General features: G+C 40.3%; 1 long non-coding RNA gene across 1 annotated transcript in view; it reads right to left on the bottom strand.

The window, feature by feature from the left end:
• LOC148131091 (uncharacterized) overlaps nt 1-18803 on the bottom strand; it is a 40170-nt gene extending 21367 nt beyond the window's left edge. The window contains exons 1-2 of the long non-coding RNA XR_015748438.1: nt 18735-18803; nt 17433-17724 (exon numbers count right to left, since the gene is read on the bottom strand). This is a non-coding gene — a long non-coding RNA (uncharacterized LOC148131091). The remainder of the gene's footprint in view (nt 1-17432; nt 17725-18734) is intronic.
• Nucleotides 18804-19065: the final 262 nt, after the last annotated feature.

The raw sequence follows: 19065 nt of genomic DNA, 5'->3' as shown, positions 1-19065 counted from the left end.
TTTTGCTAGGACAAAGATATATGGAAATCTTTCCCTTGCTAGGTGATTCACATTACAAGCTAGGAGTGGATTACAAATTGATAGATTCCCTATATTGTTATAAATGCATTTATACAAAGTATATATCTGAAGTCTGACTTGTGCTTGAGCCAAATCCAAATTTTGAAGATCTTTTCAATGTGATAGCAGGATCCCTGAAAATTTTGGAATTTTTCCTGTGGAACAAAAACTTTCTTCTAAGAATGGATTCCTCTCTCTCTCTCTCTTTTTCTTCTGAAAAAGAAACAAGAGACAAACCCTGAAAGAGTTTTTCTCTATTTCTATGTTCTTGCATCTACTACAGTATTGTAGGCCAGCCTATCTCAAGCAAGTGCTCACTTCAAATGAGAACTTCTAGCAACAAATTCAAGCAACAAATTTGCAAGGCACTAAAATGGGAAAAGCTGACACAGATGCTAAAGCACTGTGGTCTAAAAATCTCTTTAGAGAAGAGATGCAAACTCCAAGACTATTTATGACTGACTCCAAAAGTCCTGTGTGTGGATCCCAGAGTTCTTGAAGGGTTGTTTCCAAACTATAATTTTAATTGTGATAGACAAATGAAATTACTAAATGGAAGTGGTGAGGAGAGGGATCATATTAATAGGGCTCACTTGAAGATTCAGTTCAAAGAGACTCAATTTGATTTCCCATTCAAATTGGGTTTACAAATTAAAGCAAACAAATGAACTATTGAATCAAATGTAATCCCTCTAGATCAATGCTATTCTACCTGGACCATTCTGGTGTTGTTTTGCAGATATTAGCATTTGGATTGATTTGAATTAAAGGAGCTCAAATTGATGCAACTCAGCCATCAAAATGGGACTGATTTTCCTAAAAAAAACTGGGTCTGAGTTGGGTTGCATAATCCTAACATTTAAATGTAATTAAACGTGGATACATGAAATGCACTCTAATTTAATCTTTGTTGTGGCCTCATTCAATATTCTCCGGGAGTGTGGTAAGGAGGTTTGCTGTTATGCACCCCTGTTTTAGAATGCAGGATTTTATTCTATATGCTAAATTTTATATGCCAATCTATGCAGAGTTTTTAATTTTTGGGAAGTGTAGGCAGGACAATAGTATTATTCAAGAAATTATATTTTTATTTCACCCCCTTTCTGTTTGTCTGGAACAATTCGTAGTACTAAGCAATAAAGAGGACTCCTTGTTTAAAACAAATGAAGTTTTGCTGGAAAAGCTAGTAAAAATCAAGTAGCTCTTTTCATCTCAGCAAGGTACAGTATATTCTCGGATTTTTTTAAAAAAAATGTTCTTCACTAGAACTTTATTACATTTTCTATGACATCTCAGTGGTGCTTAAAACTAGACTCCATTGAGGAAGTTCTCTCAAAGGTCGACTCCCTCTTTGATCAGGTTTAGGAACCCTGGACACTTTTTCATTCGCTCTCGCATTCTCTTTTGCACACCCACAGACACTACACACACCCACACAGACACACATGTCAAATGTCCTTTCAGATCAGATCTCCCTAAAAAAAAAAAAAAAAAGATAGCGGTACAAATGAAATCTCGAAGAATCATTTCTCTCCCACCTCCCCCAACTCACAATCATTGCCAATCCATTTGTAAGAATGCTTTGGTGTGTCTGCACTATTTTGTTACGAGTAGCATGCTGTATATAGATTATATTGCCTGTATATTTGGGGGCGTGGGGGGGGGGAAAGGGCTGGAAGGGGGCTGGGAAAGGGGAGGGATGTAGGAATAAGGACAAGAAAGCTGTTTCTGTGTGCCCAGGAGCTTCAACCAGCTGGTGATGGGAGCCTTTGGTGCATTTTTGTACTGTACATATTTGTAAATGATGAATTCTATTGCCATGTTAATGAACACTGATCTTTTGTTCTGGTGGCTGGTCTCTTGTTTCCTACGCAAAGGAACCCTTGATAACAAGAGAAAGGAATCTCACCCTTCCCCAGCGCCTCCAGCCCACTATGCCTGCTGAGTCACACTGGTGTCTTTCCTTGCCTCACCAGCTCTTAATTCCACAATGAGAAATTAAAATGGACTTTAAGAGGAAAAGATAGCTTTGCGGGGAACTGCCCAGTTTTGGTGATGATGAAAATGGAGGAAGAGGGGAAAAAAATAAGTCCTAAATTTTGGTTTGAAGTCATGCTTAGCCCTCCTGAGCAATTGGAACATGTGCAATTGCCCTCTCTGTGTTTTATCTAATAGTGCCTGGGTTTTATTTTATTTTATTTTTCTCTTTAAAGAAAACTGGGGGCAGGGGAGGGAGAAAGTCTCCTCTGAAGAACCATTTGTAATTGTCAAAATTTGAAACATTAGCTTAATTTTGTTTTCATGACCTCACATTTCTCCCTCTTATTTATTTTGTTGCTATTCTAATGGGCCCTGAGGCCACAGCTGACATTGTAGTACTGTTCTTTCACATTAAGGATGTTTTTAAAATTACTAAGATTATTGAGCCAACAGGCTGTTTTAATCAAAACCATGTTTCACTTGGTTTGATGATTATGAATGGTCCTTATAGTTAAAATAAAAGGGAAGAAAATTAAACCACGAGGATGTAATATTTAGGATTATAGCACCACCTACTGAATTTTTTAAAAAGGAAAAAAATTACCACACATCTCTAACTTTTTGAGAGAGAAAAATATTTCTTCTTTTCGGTACAAAAGGAATCTAAAATGATGCAAACTATAAACTAGCCTTATGGAAGCTGGCAATCTCTAGATTTGTTGGACTACACTTCCTATCATGAATGGGTAACATGGATGAGAGTGATGGGATTTGCTGTTCAAAAAAGCCATTATAATTGGAACACCTCCGTATACCTGCCTCCAGAATAAAGCTTAAATTGATTCCCAAATCTCAGCACATAAAATTTCAGGAACCATCATTCTGCTGTTTTGGCATAAATGGACCTGAGTATTAGTAAATAGCATAAATAAATGGGATTTTTTTTTAAAGAAAAGAAACAATGTTAGATATTTTCTTTTAGCAGTTATTGAATACATTCCTTTTTTCCCAAAAAAGTGGAGGTATCGTTTTATTCAATTGCTTTGTCTTTCCATAAAACCAATTGTTAATAAAGGGAATTATTTTGATGCCCTATTCTGGAGGATAACTTTTTTCTTGATAAAAAGAAAAAGAAAACATAATTTCTTGTCATTTCTTGATAAAAAGAAAACAATGGCTCCTGTAAAACAAGGTCATCTTGTTAAAAGCTTTACAATTTTAGTGAAGCTGGAGGGAATGATATTTAGCTGACTTGTATAATCTGTAAGGACCTGTGTGTCAAAAAATATCAAGATGGTGTCTGGAACGGGGTGAAGCCCTGCCCCTTTTATACAACATATGTAAAACTGGGTGGAGCTTCTTGAGGTGTTGAGCATCATACTGATTTTATATGCCTCCCACGGATCCAGCTGCCACTGATACTTCAAACCTTGTTCCACCTCCCATAAGCACATGAAAATAAAATTGCCCCGAGTATCATACATGTAATTAAAAATGGAATCGCTGAACAAATCAGATGTCTTTAATTGTGATGTCCTAAAGGCAGAGATAATGCTCATATAGTCCTGGATGTTCTTTTCCAATGGTTAAAAAAAATGTGTATACGCATATATTATATATTTGTTTTTAAATAGAAACATGTCCATTCATCGCTCCATGGCAGAGGGACAGGAAAAAAATAGATAGACCTGTCTGTTTTCCACCGCAGTTATTGGAAAGCAACTGTTCCCATCTAAAATGTTATCATAATTTGCATCAGGCAACCCAACTGCAGACATTAAGGGCTTGGGTGTGTGTTCAATTATCATTTTGCTGGAGGCTGTCCCTCATTTTAATGCATTCCTCATTGAACTACCTTTCTGAAATCTCACTGATACGGCTTGCCGTAGACATGCTGCATAACATCATTAGCTTTGCAAATAGCTTCATTTCAGTCGAGACAGACTTCAGTTTGGGCCAACTGTATAATGGAAATTTGAAGAAGGAATAATAATTTAAAAAAAAAAACAGATGCACTTAAAAACATGAAAAGAATTATTTATATGATAAAAAATATATTTAGATTTTCAAAGCACAAGACTGAACAGAAGTGCTCTTTTTATGCTTTCTGAAAATGTTAAAAAGTCTTTCTACATCAGGCTTAATAAATCTGTAATGACATTTGATGGATTGATTTCTTCCTGTGCCTGGCTCTGTGTGTGCTTGTGTGTGTGTGTGTGTGTGTGTTTCTGCACCCACATTTGTTTCCATTAGAGACAGGGGAAGACAAAAAAGAAAGAAAGAAATCATCTGACCTGAAAAAGGAAATCTGGGAGTCTATGACTGCTTCTCCAAGAGACCTAAAATTATTATCTGGCTTGTTTTATTTTTTCCCCCCTTCCATTTCCTAAATGCATGAAGTGACATCAAGCATCAGACAGGTCACGCACAGAGGCTGACCTGCACCCTGTCAGAAACACCCGGGTGCCATTTTTCTTGGTGTAAAGATGGCAGTTTAAGTGCCTTTGTAATAAGCGTCCTCATTTAATGCCCCATCTTATGGACAGATGACTGTGGATGAATACACAGTGATTGCCCATCAGCTAGAGATCCTTTCTCCAACCTAGTGCCCTCCTAGATTGGAAACTAGAGTTGTTCCAGCTCACCGGCCTTGATGAAAACTTGGCCAGCTTGACTGTTGTATGAAGCTTAATCTAACATATTCAGATGAAGTAAAGTTGGAGAAGATGCATTAGAGCAGTATTTCACAACCTTGGCAATTCTAAGGTTTATGGACTTCAACTTCCCAAAGTCCCCAGCCAACCATGCTTCTGAGAGTTCATGTCCATACATCGTAAAGTTTCAAGTTTGAAAGACACTCGCATTACAAGAACTATTATAATAAAGGACCTCTTTGAAACAGGGTGTGGCTCTTTGCCAAAATACATGACATAAACTTTTATGCCAGTCATTTCCCATGTATGAATTTCAATTCATTGATATCTTAAGCCAATAGAGCCAATGCTGAGAATTCTAGGAGTTGAAGTCCAAATATTTGGAGGGTGTCCAGGTTGGTGAAGGTTGGCATTGTTGCATCAAGGTTGGGAATAAAATTTCTAACTTGGATTGAAAGATTCCTTAGGGAAAACAATCAAGCTGCACTGTCCTAAATGTTCCCTTTAGGTATAGTACCCTTCAACATTTCACAGATGGAAATAGGACATTCCCATTCTTCTAGTCCATGTTTCTTGGAGTGAACCTACTCCAATTAGTACATGACCTTGATGGTTCCACTTTCTTTTCTATATGATGTGCTTCTATGACTCATATTCCCTTATATAATAGCCCTTGTTCACTGGTTAAAAATTATCCTTGGAGGTTTTGTATGAAGAAAGGTTACCATAAAAGAAAGAACGATTTGCAATAGTGACTGTGGAACATACACAGCTGCAGAATGTGATGGCAATTGGTGTGTGGTTCATGTACAAGTAGTCTCACCTAAATGCCCACGGCTCTCCAGGTTTTCATATAGATGTGTTTTCCAGCCTTGGAAGGAAATGTTGGATGCACTTGGAATCTCCCAACAGAGCCTCAAGGAAGGAGAATTCTTGCAATGTTGACAACACTTTTAGCAAGATATTCAGCCAAGATCTTCAGAGGTTGTTGCACCCCCAAATTTTGTGTCACTGAGGGCTGTTTTCCAGATCAAGGATCATGTTCTATCCTTGGGTACCATGATGGGGATGTACTCCAAGAAGGATGAGGACCAAGGCAAGATTTTAGATAATTTATTGATTGATTAGTCTTATGACTAAATAATTTATTAATCTTACAACCAAATGGCCAAGACAAGAAAAAGGCAAGAAAAGATGGAGAAATTGATTAGGACTAAAAACTTACTGAATTAATTTAAACACAGTGTTATGGAATTACTTTTTGTGAAAATCATTGTTTCTCTATTCTATCACATTAAGAATGATGAGATAACAACTGGAAGAGTATTTGATGGAGCAAATCCAAGGTTTAGGAGATTCACATGGCACACAGTCATCTAGCTAAAAACCATTGTTTTGGAACCCTAGATCAGTGGTCGCCAACCAGTAGGCCGCAGAGAAATCTCACCCCCAGAGCACCCCCACAAAGCAATTAATCCAGGCTGCGCAGAAACACAAGGCTGCTCAGCCCACATGGCCCACGGGAACCCTCCCTGCCCACTTACTCCTTACCAGCAAACTTGTCTGCTAAGTTGCTATTTTTCCTTTTTCCGACCATCATCTGTTCTGCTGTGCCAGGAGATTTAGAATAGCTAGGAAGCAGGAAATCGTTGGATTTCTTGCTTTCTAGCTAAGCACAGCCAAATCTCCCTTAGGCCTGAAGGTTTGCTTGCAAGCAAATTCAGTGCAGACTCACGGCAAGCAAATTTGAGAGACTGAGCTAGCCGATGGCAGATAGATTTCTGAATGAATCTGTGATTCTGTGAGCAACTCAATCTTCCTGCCTGCCTGCTTTGCCTGATTTTGGGTAAAAGTTGCTCTTTTTTTAAATAAAAAATTCAATATTTACATGCATGGTGTGTTGTGAGTTAATTTTGTGAGTTTGCTTGTAAGCAAATTTTATGTGACAGACTGAGTAGCCAATGGCAGATAGATAGATTTCTGAATGAATCTGTGATTCTGTGAGCAACTCAATCTGCCTGCCTGCTTTGCCTGATTTTGGGTAAAAGTTGCTCTTTTTTTATAAAAAAAAAATCAATATTTATCTAAATATTTATAACATTTACATACAAGCCATGCCCAGTCAGTCACATGACCACCAAGCCACACCCACAAATTAGGCCATGCCCACAGAACCAGTTTAGTGGTCCCTGGGATCTAAAATTATGAGTTTGGTGGTCCCTGAGGTCCAAAAGGTTGGCAACCCCTGCCCTAGATTACATTACTCATTTGGGACATAGTTGTTGGAGAAAGCAACTCATCCTTGATTTCACAAACTCTTTCACCTATTTCATAGCAGTTCAAAAAGTATCCAGTGTCTTTGTAGACAGTTACGCACTAATAAAAATAGGATCTGACAGCTTTGTGATAAATAAGCCAGTTAGGATAGTGGGTATCATTCTAATTAAACCCCTTCTATTCAAGCAAGCTTTCAATTTTACAATACTGTGAAAATTGTGGTTTATTTGGGGCAAAACCCAGAAAAGTATTTTTAATTATTTGTCGCATTATCAAATGGGCAACAATTCCCAATAACGTAAATGACATATTACATATAATTAGAAACTGTTGAGACATTATGAGTAATAATTTCCAAAACTCAGCTGTGTTTAAGTAATTCTTTTGTATGTTTTAAGAAATTTCATCCAGTCTGGGTTGCTGATATGTAATAAAGAATTGGCTTTGCTAGCCTTTGCCTATTTTATTTTGTGGTATTCAAATTTCAAAGCATTAGCCCTGCCTTACTCCTTTGTTTCCTCATTTCTTTCCTCTCTTTCATTTAAATTCTCCCGGACCATTGTGAACTCGGGTTATTTATGATGCAATCTGTGTCAGGCCCTCGATGCTGTCACACAAATTCAAAGCTTGCTGGCCATAAACCAGGTGTGATTGAGACACCAAGTCTTCTCCCATCTCTTCCTCTATTTCAGATGAATGGCTCTGTTTAATACTTCGTTTCCCTAATCATTTCCTTGTTCCCCTTAATGTTCTCAGTGAATTGGGCAATGCTTCACATTACAGAATTCAGAAGCAAAACCAATAGTCAGAACAGGATAATAATAATACAGGGCTCTGTTCTTTCTTTCCTCCCCTTTTTTGCTCACTGCAGATAAATGGGAGAAATGGAAAAGATACAGCTTTCCTGAGATCCAACCTTGTTTTTTCTTTTAGGACAAAGGCCTCTGTTGAAGGTAGCCCTCCGCTTAGTACCATAATTGGGATTGAAATTTCCATTGTAAGTCACTGTGGTTAGATCCAATCTTATAATAATTTTACAGCAAAATCTATCATGTCTGTCTGTCTGTCTAGCTAGCTAGTTATCTATCTAGCCATCTATCTAACGCAAACAAAACTCTTACATCATCCTGCTGCTTGACATCTCTAAAAATGCCCTGATAGATAACCCAGCTTTCTCCAACCAAAAAGAAATGATAGCAGTGTTCTAATATTTGAGGTGCTGTCACAGAGAGGAGGGGGTCAACCTATTCCCCAAAGCACCTGAAGGCCAGAGAAGGAATAACGGATGGAAACTGATCGAGAGATTCAACCTAGAAATAAGGAGAAATTTTCTGACAGGGAGAATAATCCATCTATGGAACAGCTTTCCTTCAGAAGTTGTGGGAGCTACATCATTGGAAGCTTTCAAGAAGAAGCTGGATTGCCATCTGTCAGAAATGGTGTAGGGTCTCCTGCTTGGGTGTGGGTTGGACTAGATTGACTTACAAGGTCCCTTCCAACTTTGTTATTCTGTTAAGGAGACATTTCCTGACAGCGAGAACGATCAATCTGTTGAAGGACTTGCTTCCAAAACCTCCATCCCTGAGGTTTTTAAGAAGAGATTGGCCACCCTTTTGTCTGAAATGGTATAGGGTTTTCTGCAGGGGTGGGATTCTATTGGTTCGGACCGGTTCTATAGAACCGGTTGTTATGATTCTGTGTAGTTCGGAGAACTGGCAAATCATGCCCCTGGCTGGCCCCACCCCTCTCCGCCTGTCCCTCCCCTCCCCACCCAGTCAGTCCTTATCGCGCATGCGCAACATTGCTGACTGCATTCTTCCCTGCCCAGTCATTCCTTAAGGTATTTCTATTTTTTCCCTCCCAATGATCAGCTGTTCTTATGATCAGCTGTGCCGGGATTCCACTTGCTGTCTTACTGCTTCACCCAGAAGGTTTCCCTGAGGCCAAGAAGGCCCCAAAACGGAGCATGGGGTGTGTGTGTGCTGCACGCTCCCTCCAGGCTCCATTTTTGTTCTTCCTGAGCCCCAGGGAAGGCTTCTGGGAGCAAAAATGCCCCCCCAGGAGCCTTCCCTGAGGCCCAGAAGGCTCAAAAAATAGAGGGAGGTTGCTACCAAAAAAAAAAAAAAAGCCACGCCCACACAGTCACATGGCCATGCCCACCTAGCCACACCTACCTAGCCATGCCCACCTAACCACACCCACACAACCAGTTATTAACAGATTTGAATCCCACCCCTGGTTTCCTGCTTGAGCAGGGTGTTGGATTAGAAGATCTCCAAGGTTCCTTCCAACTCAGTTATTTTGTTATTCAATCTGATTCCACTATATCAGGGGTGTCAAACTCAAATCGTCATGGCGGCATCACATGATATATTGGGATTTCTCCCCCCTGCTTTGTTAAACCAGGCATGGGCATGGCCAGCGGGTGATGCTTCTGGCTCGTGGGCCAGGAGTTTGACAGCCCTGTGCTAGAGATATCATATTTCATCCCCCACCATCTCCAGCATAGAACCTAGAGCCTGATCTACTAGGAAGGCACCAGAAAAGCCTATTGTAAAGTATAAAGGATTATGACAAAAAGGATCAGCCTGCGCTGCACCATTAGGGATCAAATAGGTCTAGTGATTATCTTCTTTTCTATCTTTTCTTCTATCTTCATTAGGTTGCTAATCAGCTGAACTGGTTTTGTGGAAAAACCATCACTAACAGTCTCAGAGTAAATGAATCCTTTATATCAAGGCTAACTGCATTGGACAAACAAGTGAAAAATATATCTTTAAGAGTGTTGCTTTTTTGACATCTGAAAATCTTCTTTGGAATCTCTCTGTAGAATGACCATAGTGAATAAAGTACAACAAAATGCAAAGTCCTGAGAAGCTGCCTTCCTCATCCAAACATGATTTAACTTACACATGCTACTGTGATGACATGCTACTGTGATGGTGGTACCTGTGTCTGGACATTTGATTTTTGCTCTAAATAATAACATGTATCGGTCCTGTTTATTGCTTTATTACAACCAAATACCTCCCTGTTTGGGGTCTAAACAACTAGCTCAACCTTAGTCTACCAAATCAGTTATAAAATCAAAACCAAGCAATCCAGACTACAGTAACGCCAATGCAGTCATCAAGTTCCCCCATAAATACCTGAAGTTCTTACCATTGTAGCATGATGGGATGAACTTTATCCTATGGAAAAAGAAGTACTTTCATGACCTTCTGGAATATTAGTGAGAAGTAGGGCATTCTGATTTTATGGAGCAAGCTGTGCTTTATGGGGCTCTACTCACCCACATCATCTCCCTCAGGATGAGAATCTGCAGGCATGCTTATCTCCCTGTGCCCATTAGGGTATCTTTCCAAATTTATTAGGTTGAGAGAGAGAATGGTTCTACTCACAGACCAAGATCAGTTGGCTGGTGATAAAATCTGAGAATAAGTCCAGAAATACAGAATGGGGAGGCCATGCCAGCATCCCTTCTTTATGGCTGTGCAGACCTATGGAATATGGAATTGGTATGTCTAGTTCGATGAAAGGAAGGACGAGGGGTGGCATGATAGCAGTGTTCCAATATCTCAGGTGTTGCCACAAAGAAGAGGGAGTCAAGCTATTCTCCAAAGCACCTCAGGGCAGGACAAGAAGCAATGGGTGAGAACTAATCAAGGAGAGAAGCAACCTAGAACTAAGGAGAAATTTCCTGATCGTTAGAACAATTAATCAGTGGAACAAATTGCCTCCAGAAGTTGTAAATGCTCCAACACTGGAAATTTTTAAGAAGAGATTGGATAACTATTTGTCTGAAATGGTATAGGATTACCTGCCTAAGCAGGGGGTTGGACTAGAAGACCTCCAAGGTCCAACTCTGTTATTCTATTCTATCTTTTCTTTCTTTCAATTCTTTGCACTAGATGATTGATATGTATCTTCAGCATCTTGTCTTCACTTTATTTAATCTCCATACTGTTCTGTCTGCCTGATTTGTAATTACAGCAAGACACTGAAGTATGGCATCTATTACATTAATTACACACAAGTGACAAGTGGTTTTCATACATCACTTCCAGGCCCTGGAATCTAAACCCAATTTTTTCTATGCAGACAAGAGACCAGAGGCTTAATTCATTTACTCATACCTCCCTGGGGTTGGCCTCAGAGGTGGTATTCAACAGGTTCTGACCAGTTCTGAAGAACCGGTAGCAGAAATTTTGAGTAGTTCGGAGAACTGGCAAATACCACCTCTGACTGGAGATTTTACAGTAGCCTTTCCCTGCCATGCCCACCAAGCCATGTCCACAGAACCGGTAGTAAAAAAAATCTGAATCCCACCAGTGGTTGGCCTGTATGCTAACAGGAGGCCTGAAAAGGCCATTTTATTTCTTACTAGAAAAGTAGAGATCCAGCAAATGAAGCCAGGGGCAAAAAGCAAACAGTGAAGTTAAAGAATGCTAAGAATTCTGAGTTTGTTTTAACTGTGAAAATGGTGTAGTTCCCAATTCTTCTTCACAAAAGCTATACTCAAGGCTGGACAAGCATTCTTCTCTTCACAGCAGTTTTCCAGATGGGAAGGCATGTTATCTGTGTGGTTGTATTTGAAATAAGTACTGAAAGCCTACCAGTAGATTGAGATTTTGACTTCTGCTGCTGCTAAAGCATATGTATCATCAGCTATGAATTCCACAACTGTAGCTCTCCAATCATCTAACTTTTTCACCCTTACACATAGACAATATCACCAGCAAGTGAGTCTGAGATTTGCAGCTCTTTAAGAGAGCCGATCTTACAATGTAGGACACAACTTTAGCCTTCTTCAGAAGAAATGATCATTCACTGAATTAACATGGAGAGGGGATGCGGTGATGATCTGTCATGGTGAATACAAGCTTGCTCCATCCGTCTCATCCATCTCCAACATTGAAGCCATTGTCATGTACACAGGCTTCCCTGCTGGAGACATTTTGGCTGTAAACATGGATGATTGAGGTGGGAAACGTTGGTGTGCACTTCAACCACTCATGTATCGATTCATGCATTGTCAGAGGTGGCCCCCAGACCCCTGCAATAATTCTTTCTCTGGAATTCAGTGCTCTCATGGGAAATCAAGAGCTTGGCTTGAGTAGATAGGATACTTTATTGCACATACAAGCAACCTTTGTTATGATGAAGGGCAGCTTCTACTGAGGCTAAGCATCTGCTTGAATGCACAATGACACAAGTTTACATCCTGATCGTTTTTTCTGCCCATTTCTACGGACCACTTGCAGTTCAGTTCTCATGCAGGCCAGTCATTGGTATCAGCCCTGGGTTTATAAGGTGATTGCATCTGGTCCTCATATCTTGAAGACCAGTTGCAACCACTCTTGACTGGAGGAGGGTTTGTTTTAAATATTCTGAACCATGATCTACACTAATTAATCTGATCTACACTTCCATGTTTCCCTCAAGAGTTGCAGCTCAGGCCAGTATATTTCAGCCCTTGGAAATTTACGAAAGTGGTCTATTTTCTCTCCCCTACAAATCCTTGGTCTTGGAAGAGGTGGAGTCTTTATAAATCTCCTTCTACTGGAGGAAGGAAATTCCTTCTACTGGAGGAAGGCAGCCAAGGAAAATTCAGATATTAAACAAAAAACAACAACAACACCCCAACCCTCAGCATATATTTCATTAGAGGACTTTACTAGCTGATTGATGCATCTCCAAGGCACCTCCTTTTAAAAAACCATCTTATCTTTATTCTAATACCCATGCTTCTCCCTCCCTCCCTCCCTCCCTCTCCCTCTCTCTCTCTGTGCTCTGCTATTGCATTCAACAATGACTCAGAGAAGCTTACATTTCTCACATAATCCACATTATCAAAACTAACAAAATAATGACATTCTTGATAATCCAGTCAGATGGTGCTATTTCTACTAAAATCTATTCATAGCTCACCCATCTACAAAGGCCTTTTAGAAAAGCTGATCTTAATTGATTTCCAAGCTGCAGCATGGAATCAGCCAAATTTATCTACAGGGTTACTGTATGCTCCACCAGCAAAACAATCTACTACAGGAATGTTCACACTCAAAGTCCTTGATGGTGAAATTCTCTGGGATCAAGCCTCCTTAATACATGTCTTTCAGGTTTCAGTTACTTATTCAGATTCCATGACAGTTCTTGTAAATAACTTTTTCACATACACTTGTTTTTAATGCAGGTCTGGGTTGAGCATAGAATACAGAACACTTTTAAGTCATTGGTGCTGTCCCATCTGCTATAATCCAACCATTCTTATAAAAACACTAATGAAACATTTTGTATTATCTCAGTACTAGATAATGTTAAACTAATGGGAATTAAAATCCAATGTTAGTTAGTTTACTTTATTGTCATTGCACCTCGTACAATAAACTTAAATGCCATCCTCAGTGTACATTACACATAAAAAAATAAAACAAAAACACACATCCTTCACATAGCAATAGCACTTAGACTTATATACCATTTTACAGTGCTTTACAGCCCTCTCTAAGTGGTTTACAGAGTCAGCATATTGCTCCCAACAATCTGGGTCCTCATTTTACCAACCTCAGAAGGATGTAAGGCTGAGTCAACCTTGAGCCTGGTGAGACTCAAACTGTCAAATTGCAAGCAGCCGGCAGTCAGCAGAAGTAGCTTGCAGTACTGCACTCTAACCACTGCATCACCATGGCTCATTATTATGTACATGCTATACAACTGAAATGAAAACCCCTGATACTGCATTGGCAGATTGAGGTGGGCTAATATATATTCCTAATTTATGTCATAGAAAGAATGCAGAGAAGACCAATAAGGATGATTAGGGGCCTGGAAGCTAAAACATATGAAGAACGTCTACAGGAGCTGAGTATGTTTAGTGTAGTGAGAATAAGGACTAGGGGAGACAGGAAAGCAGTGTTCCAGACTACACAACTCGATCAGAGCAAAGCAATAGACGCAATCTACATAGACTTCTGTAAAGCCTTTGATTCAGTGGATCACGACAAACTACTCCTAAAACTAAAATCCTATGGTATCTCTGGACACCTGCATAACTGGATAGAAGCATTCCTGTCAAACAGACAACAAATGGTCAAAATTGGGAGCGTCCTATCAAATTCTGTACCTGTCAACTGTGGTGTCCCCCAAGGCAGTGTTCTAGGACCAACTCTCTTCATACTCTACATAAATGACCTCTGTGATCATATCAAGAGCAACTGCGTTCTCTTCGCTGATGATGTAAAGCTATTCAACACCACAGACAATAATGCTACCCTTCAAAAAGACCTCGACTATGTATCAGAATGGTCAAACAAATGGCAACTTCAAATCTCAACAAATAAATGCTCTGTCCTACATATTGGCAAAAAAAATCAGTAAATAAAATACAAGCTGAATAGTCAAGACCTTGTTGATGATCCAGACTCTGTCAAGGATCTTGGAGTACTCATCTCTAATGATCTAAGTGCTAGAGCCCACTGTAACTACATAGCCAAAAAGGCGTTAAGAGTTGTTAACCTAATCTTAAGTAGCTTTTTCTCTGGTAATATTACACTAATAACTAGAGTATACAAAACATTTGCTAGACCAATACTTGAATACAGCTCATCAGTTTGGAAACCACATTATGTATCTGATATTTACACAGTTGAGAAAGTCCAGAAATATTTCACAAGAAGAGTTCTCTACTCCTCTACTCGTTGCAGAATATCTTATGCCACCAGACTTGAAATTCTAGACCTAGAAAACCTAGAACTACGCTGCCTTTGGTCCGATCTAAGTATAGTATATAAAATCATACATTGCAATGTCTTACCTGTTAATGAATACTTCAGCTTCAACCATAACAATACAAGAGCAAACAATAGATACAAACTCAAGGTTAATCGCACCAAACTTGATTGCAGGAAATACAACTTCAGCAACAGAGTGGTCAATGTCTGGAATACTCTACCTGACTCTGTGGTTTCTTCCCCAAACCCCAAAAACTTTAACCTTAGACCAGTGGCCCCCAACCTCTTTTGTGCCACGGCCCGGTACCGGCATCACAAAATGATCCACGGCCCGGTACCAGCATCAGCACGCATGACAAGGCAAGGCGAGCCGAGTGACCATCCATCCATCCATTCCCCACTTCTCCCCGCCACCTTCAACTCCTCCTTTGTACCTTTGTTGATGGGCTTCGGGACGGCTTCAGGACGGCTGCTCGGCTCGCCTTGCCTTGGGTGCTGAAAGAATCCTCGCGCCTTAGTTTCGTTCAAAGCCGCCCCCCCCCCTTCGATGAAACTAAGGCGTGAGGATTCCTTCAGGACCCAAACGCCGCTTTCCAACTGGAAAAGCTCACCCGGAAGCACTTTATCATCGAAACAAGATGGCAGCGCCCAGCAAACTGGTGGCCCGGTAGAAAATGTTCCACGGACCGGTACCGGTCCGGGGCCCGGTGGTTGGGGACCCCTGCCTTAGACTGTCTACTATTAACCTCACCCCTTTCCTAAGAGGTCTGTAGGGAGCGTGCATAAGCGCACCAACGTGCCTACTGTCCCTGTCCTATTGTTTCTTTTATTTTTCTTATATGTATCCATGTATTCATAACTATGTTTTTACTTATACCTATTATCTTGTAAGCAATTGACAAATTTAAAAATATATATATTTGAGGGGCTGCCACTATTTTCCAAAGCAACAGAAGGCAAGACAAGAAACAATGGATGGAAACTAAGGAGAGAAGCCACCTAGATCTAAGGAGACATTTCCTAACAATTAATCAGTGGAACAACTTGCCTCCAGAAATTGTGGGTGCCCCATCACTGGAGGTTTTTAAAAAGAGACTGGATAGAGACTGGATAGTCTGGAATGGTATAAGATCTCCTGCTGGAGGAGGGGGTTTGACTAGAAGACCTCCAAGGTCCCTTCCAACTTAGTTTTTCTATGTTCTATATACAAAGCATATGTTCCACCCCAGAAAACCAACTCTCATCCAAAACCAATACCCCCCCCCCCTTTTTTTTTTTATCAAGATGCTGTCTTCAACATTAACATGAATAAAACAAATCTGGCTAGAAAGATATCTACAATATTCTATTAGGCATCGGTAGATTAGTATCCTGTCATTTGAAAGGTCCTTGTATTTATATGACACTTGAGTTTTGAAGTGATCATTTTTAGAGGACTTTGACAATGTGTATTTCACAAGGTCCCTCCTGGGCAAAATAAAACATTTGGATATGGAGAGATGGCTAAGAACAGCCAATGAATCATTGGAAAGCTTGGGAGAAAAGAAATTGAACACACAGTTCAACTCTGCAGCAGTATGGTTCCTTTAAAAAATGTATCCTGAAGCATTGCTAAGTTCACTTGAATTAACTTTAGGAATCAGAATCTGTTGATTGTCCAGAGGAAATAATCAAAGCTGGAGAACCATACAAATAAATGCAAAAACCAACATAGTAAACCAACAGGACTCTTCTGGCAACCTGGAGAGATTGAAAAACTTAGGCACATTTAATTTCTCTTGGTGCATTATTCACAAATAGGGCATTTCAGCACTAAAGAAAAAGCAGGGTTGCACTAGAGCCGTGATGGCGAACCTATGGCACGTGTGGCACGCATGCATGCATCTCACAGCTAATTTTTGGCTGGTTTGAGGCCTTTTTCAGCTTCCCAGAGGCTTGAAAAAAGCCTCTGCAGGATGAATAGGCCCGTTTCATCACTTCCTGTAATACCGGAAGTGATGAGATAGTCCTATTATTCGGCCTGCAGGTGTTTTTTTTTCAAGCCTCTGGGAGGCCAAAAAAGGCCTCAAACCAGCTGTGAGGTGCAGTGCAGGTAAGAGGGGGTGTCGTGGGGTATTGCACGTGCATGTGCAGGGGGCATGCACACATTGCCTGCTGGGTGCTGGCATGCGAGCAGGTGGGTGCCAGCACATGCACAATTTTGGGCACAGGAGCAGGGGTGGGATTCTACCAGTTCACACCTATTCGCTAGACCCAGTTGTTAACATTCTAAGCAGTTCAGAGAACCGATTGTTAGAAGAAATTACTGGCCTCATCCTGTAAGGAAGGCAGGAAGGAAACATTCTGGTGTTGCTTACAGAAACTGCCTCTCTGTTAACCCTTATTACATTCTTGGCAGGATTAGACTTCCTGTCTCAGGAACCTCTCTGGAGTTTTTCCCCCTCTTTTGCTGGTACTTTGCTTGTGTGGAGTGACCATTTAAAGTTACAATGGCACTGAAAAAAGTGACGTATGACCATTTTTCACACTTACGACTGTTGCAGCATCCCCACAGTCATGAGAAGCCAGGTGAGGAGATGCATGCCTCGATGTGAGTGATGTTGAGTAGGCCACACCCAGCCAATAACATGACCACCAAGCCATGTCCACCCAGTCACATGACCACCAAGCCACGCCCACCAACTAAGCCACACCGACAGAACCGGTTGTTAAAAAATTTGAATCCCACCTCTGCATAGGAGTCCAAAAAGGTTAGCCACCACTGCACTAGAGACTTCTTCTGGACATCCCTCCATCATTCTGAATTTAGTTATAATACACCAGAGACTGCTCAGAGCCGTTCTGAAATAAATTCAAATTGATTTGGACATCACGACCCTCCAGACAAGAGCATGTTCACCTGTTCTGAGTTTGCAGGGAATACCACATTGAAATAATTTTTTTTTCTGGCCAGTAGCTAAACACAGAGAACTGTCAGTAACTGGGACTCACTTCCCAGGCAGAAATGGAGAAATGTGTTCCTAAGCACCAAAACAGAATAGCAGAATTAGAAGAGACCTTGGAGGTCCTCTAGCCCAATGCCCTGCCCTAGCAGAAAACCTTATATTGTGTCAGACAAGTGGCTGTCTAACCTCTTCTTAAAAACCTCCATTGATGGAGCATTTTCCCCTCCATTCCTTCTTCATAAAAACAAATGAATACGTTTCTGTGTAGAAAATCAAAAGTACTTTAACAATTCTAACACTCCTGGTTTAGCAATTCTGCATTTTGGCTCCTGTACCTAATCATGCAACTTAGAAGGTGGAAGCTAGGGGAAGCCAAGTATATCTTTCCAGAGTAGACAGATCATTTTTTGAAGCAGAAGCCAGCAATGCATTGCTTCTTTCACACTGCCTATGAATAAAAAGGCACAGGGGTATACAGAAATTGCTCACAGTTGCAAGACCCTGATTATGATCAACAGAGAACTGGCTCTGCACTTCCCTCTAGAAGACCCTTAAATTACCAAGGTGCAAAAAAACCACCAAACCCAACCCAACCCAACTTCATGCTGCCAGTTGCTGCTTTTAATTGTTTTTTTTTAACATTCCTTTTCCAAATGTGTATGCCCTCTCCAAAAAAAACTGGATGAAAATTACATGCTGCAGTGCAGACCAGTCTGAGTGGAATTAAAAAAAGAGAGGGAAAGAGAGCAAACACTATTTCCAGCCAATAGGTTGGAATTATATACATAAAACCATGTTGTAATTTTGTTATACAGAAGTTGGATGCAGTCCCATGTTTTGTATGCTTTCTATAATATATAACTTGGCTAATTCACCAAAAGTTCTTTTGTATTCTGCAGGAACTATTTCCCAATAGAATAGGCATAATGTTGAATTTGGGTATTTAATGTTTGTCAGAGTGTTTGCAGTGTGACTGCTATAATGAGATAACCCAGGAGCAAAACACAGCACACAGAGACTTATACATTTAACAGTAGTTTATACACAACAGTTATAGACAAAAATATATGTGGTAGGCAAAATACCTTTACAAGCAATCTTTCTTCTTAACTCTGCTCCAAGAACTTCTGCAAATGAATATTGGACACAAGGAGAGAGAACCTCTAATGGCTACCTCTTATATAAACACCTCTTAAAGGGATAGAACCCATCCCCAGTCTTAAAGGGAAATACCCATGCTATGCTGAGTCATTCTTATTGCATCAGCTTATATTTCATCAGCTTCACTGGTGGTCGGCTCTTAAATCCCAAGACCTTAGCATTGTTTCAGTTCTGTAGTATTGATTTATGAAGCATTTGTTGAAAGATCTAAACAGGAATTAATTTTTTTGCGAGTCCAAATCTATTTCTTGCAGT

This window comes from Notechis scutatus, chromosome 3 (assembly GCF_049901735.1).
Source record: "Notechis scutatus isolate UNSWTSFEM ecotype Mainland chromosome 3, rNotScu1.2, whole genome shotgun sequence".
Lineage (NCBI taxonomy): Eukaryota > Metazoa > Chordata > Lepidosauria > Squamata > Elapidae > Notechis > Notechis scutatus.
The sequence above is the reverse complement of the archived record's forward strand: the minus strand, read 5'-3'. Positions and strand labels throughout refer to the sequence as shown.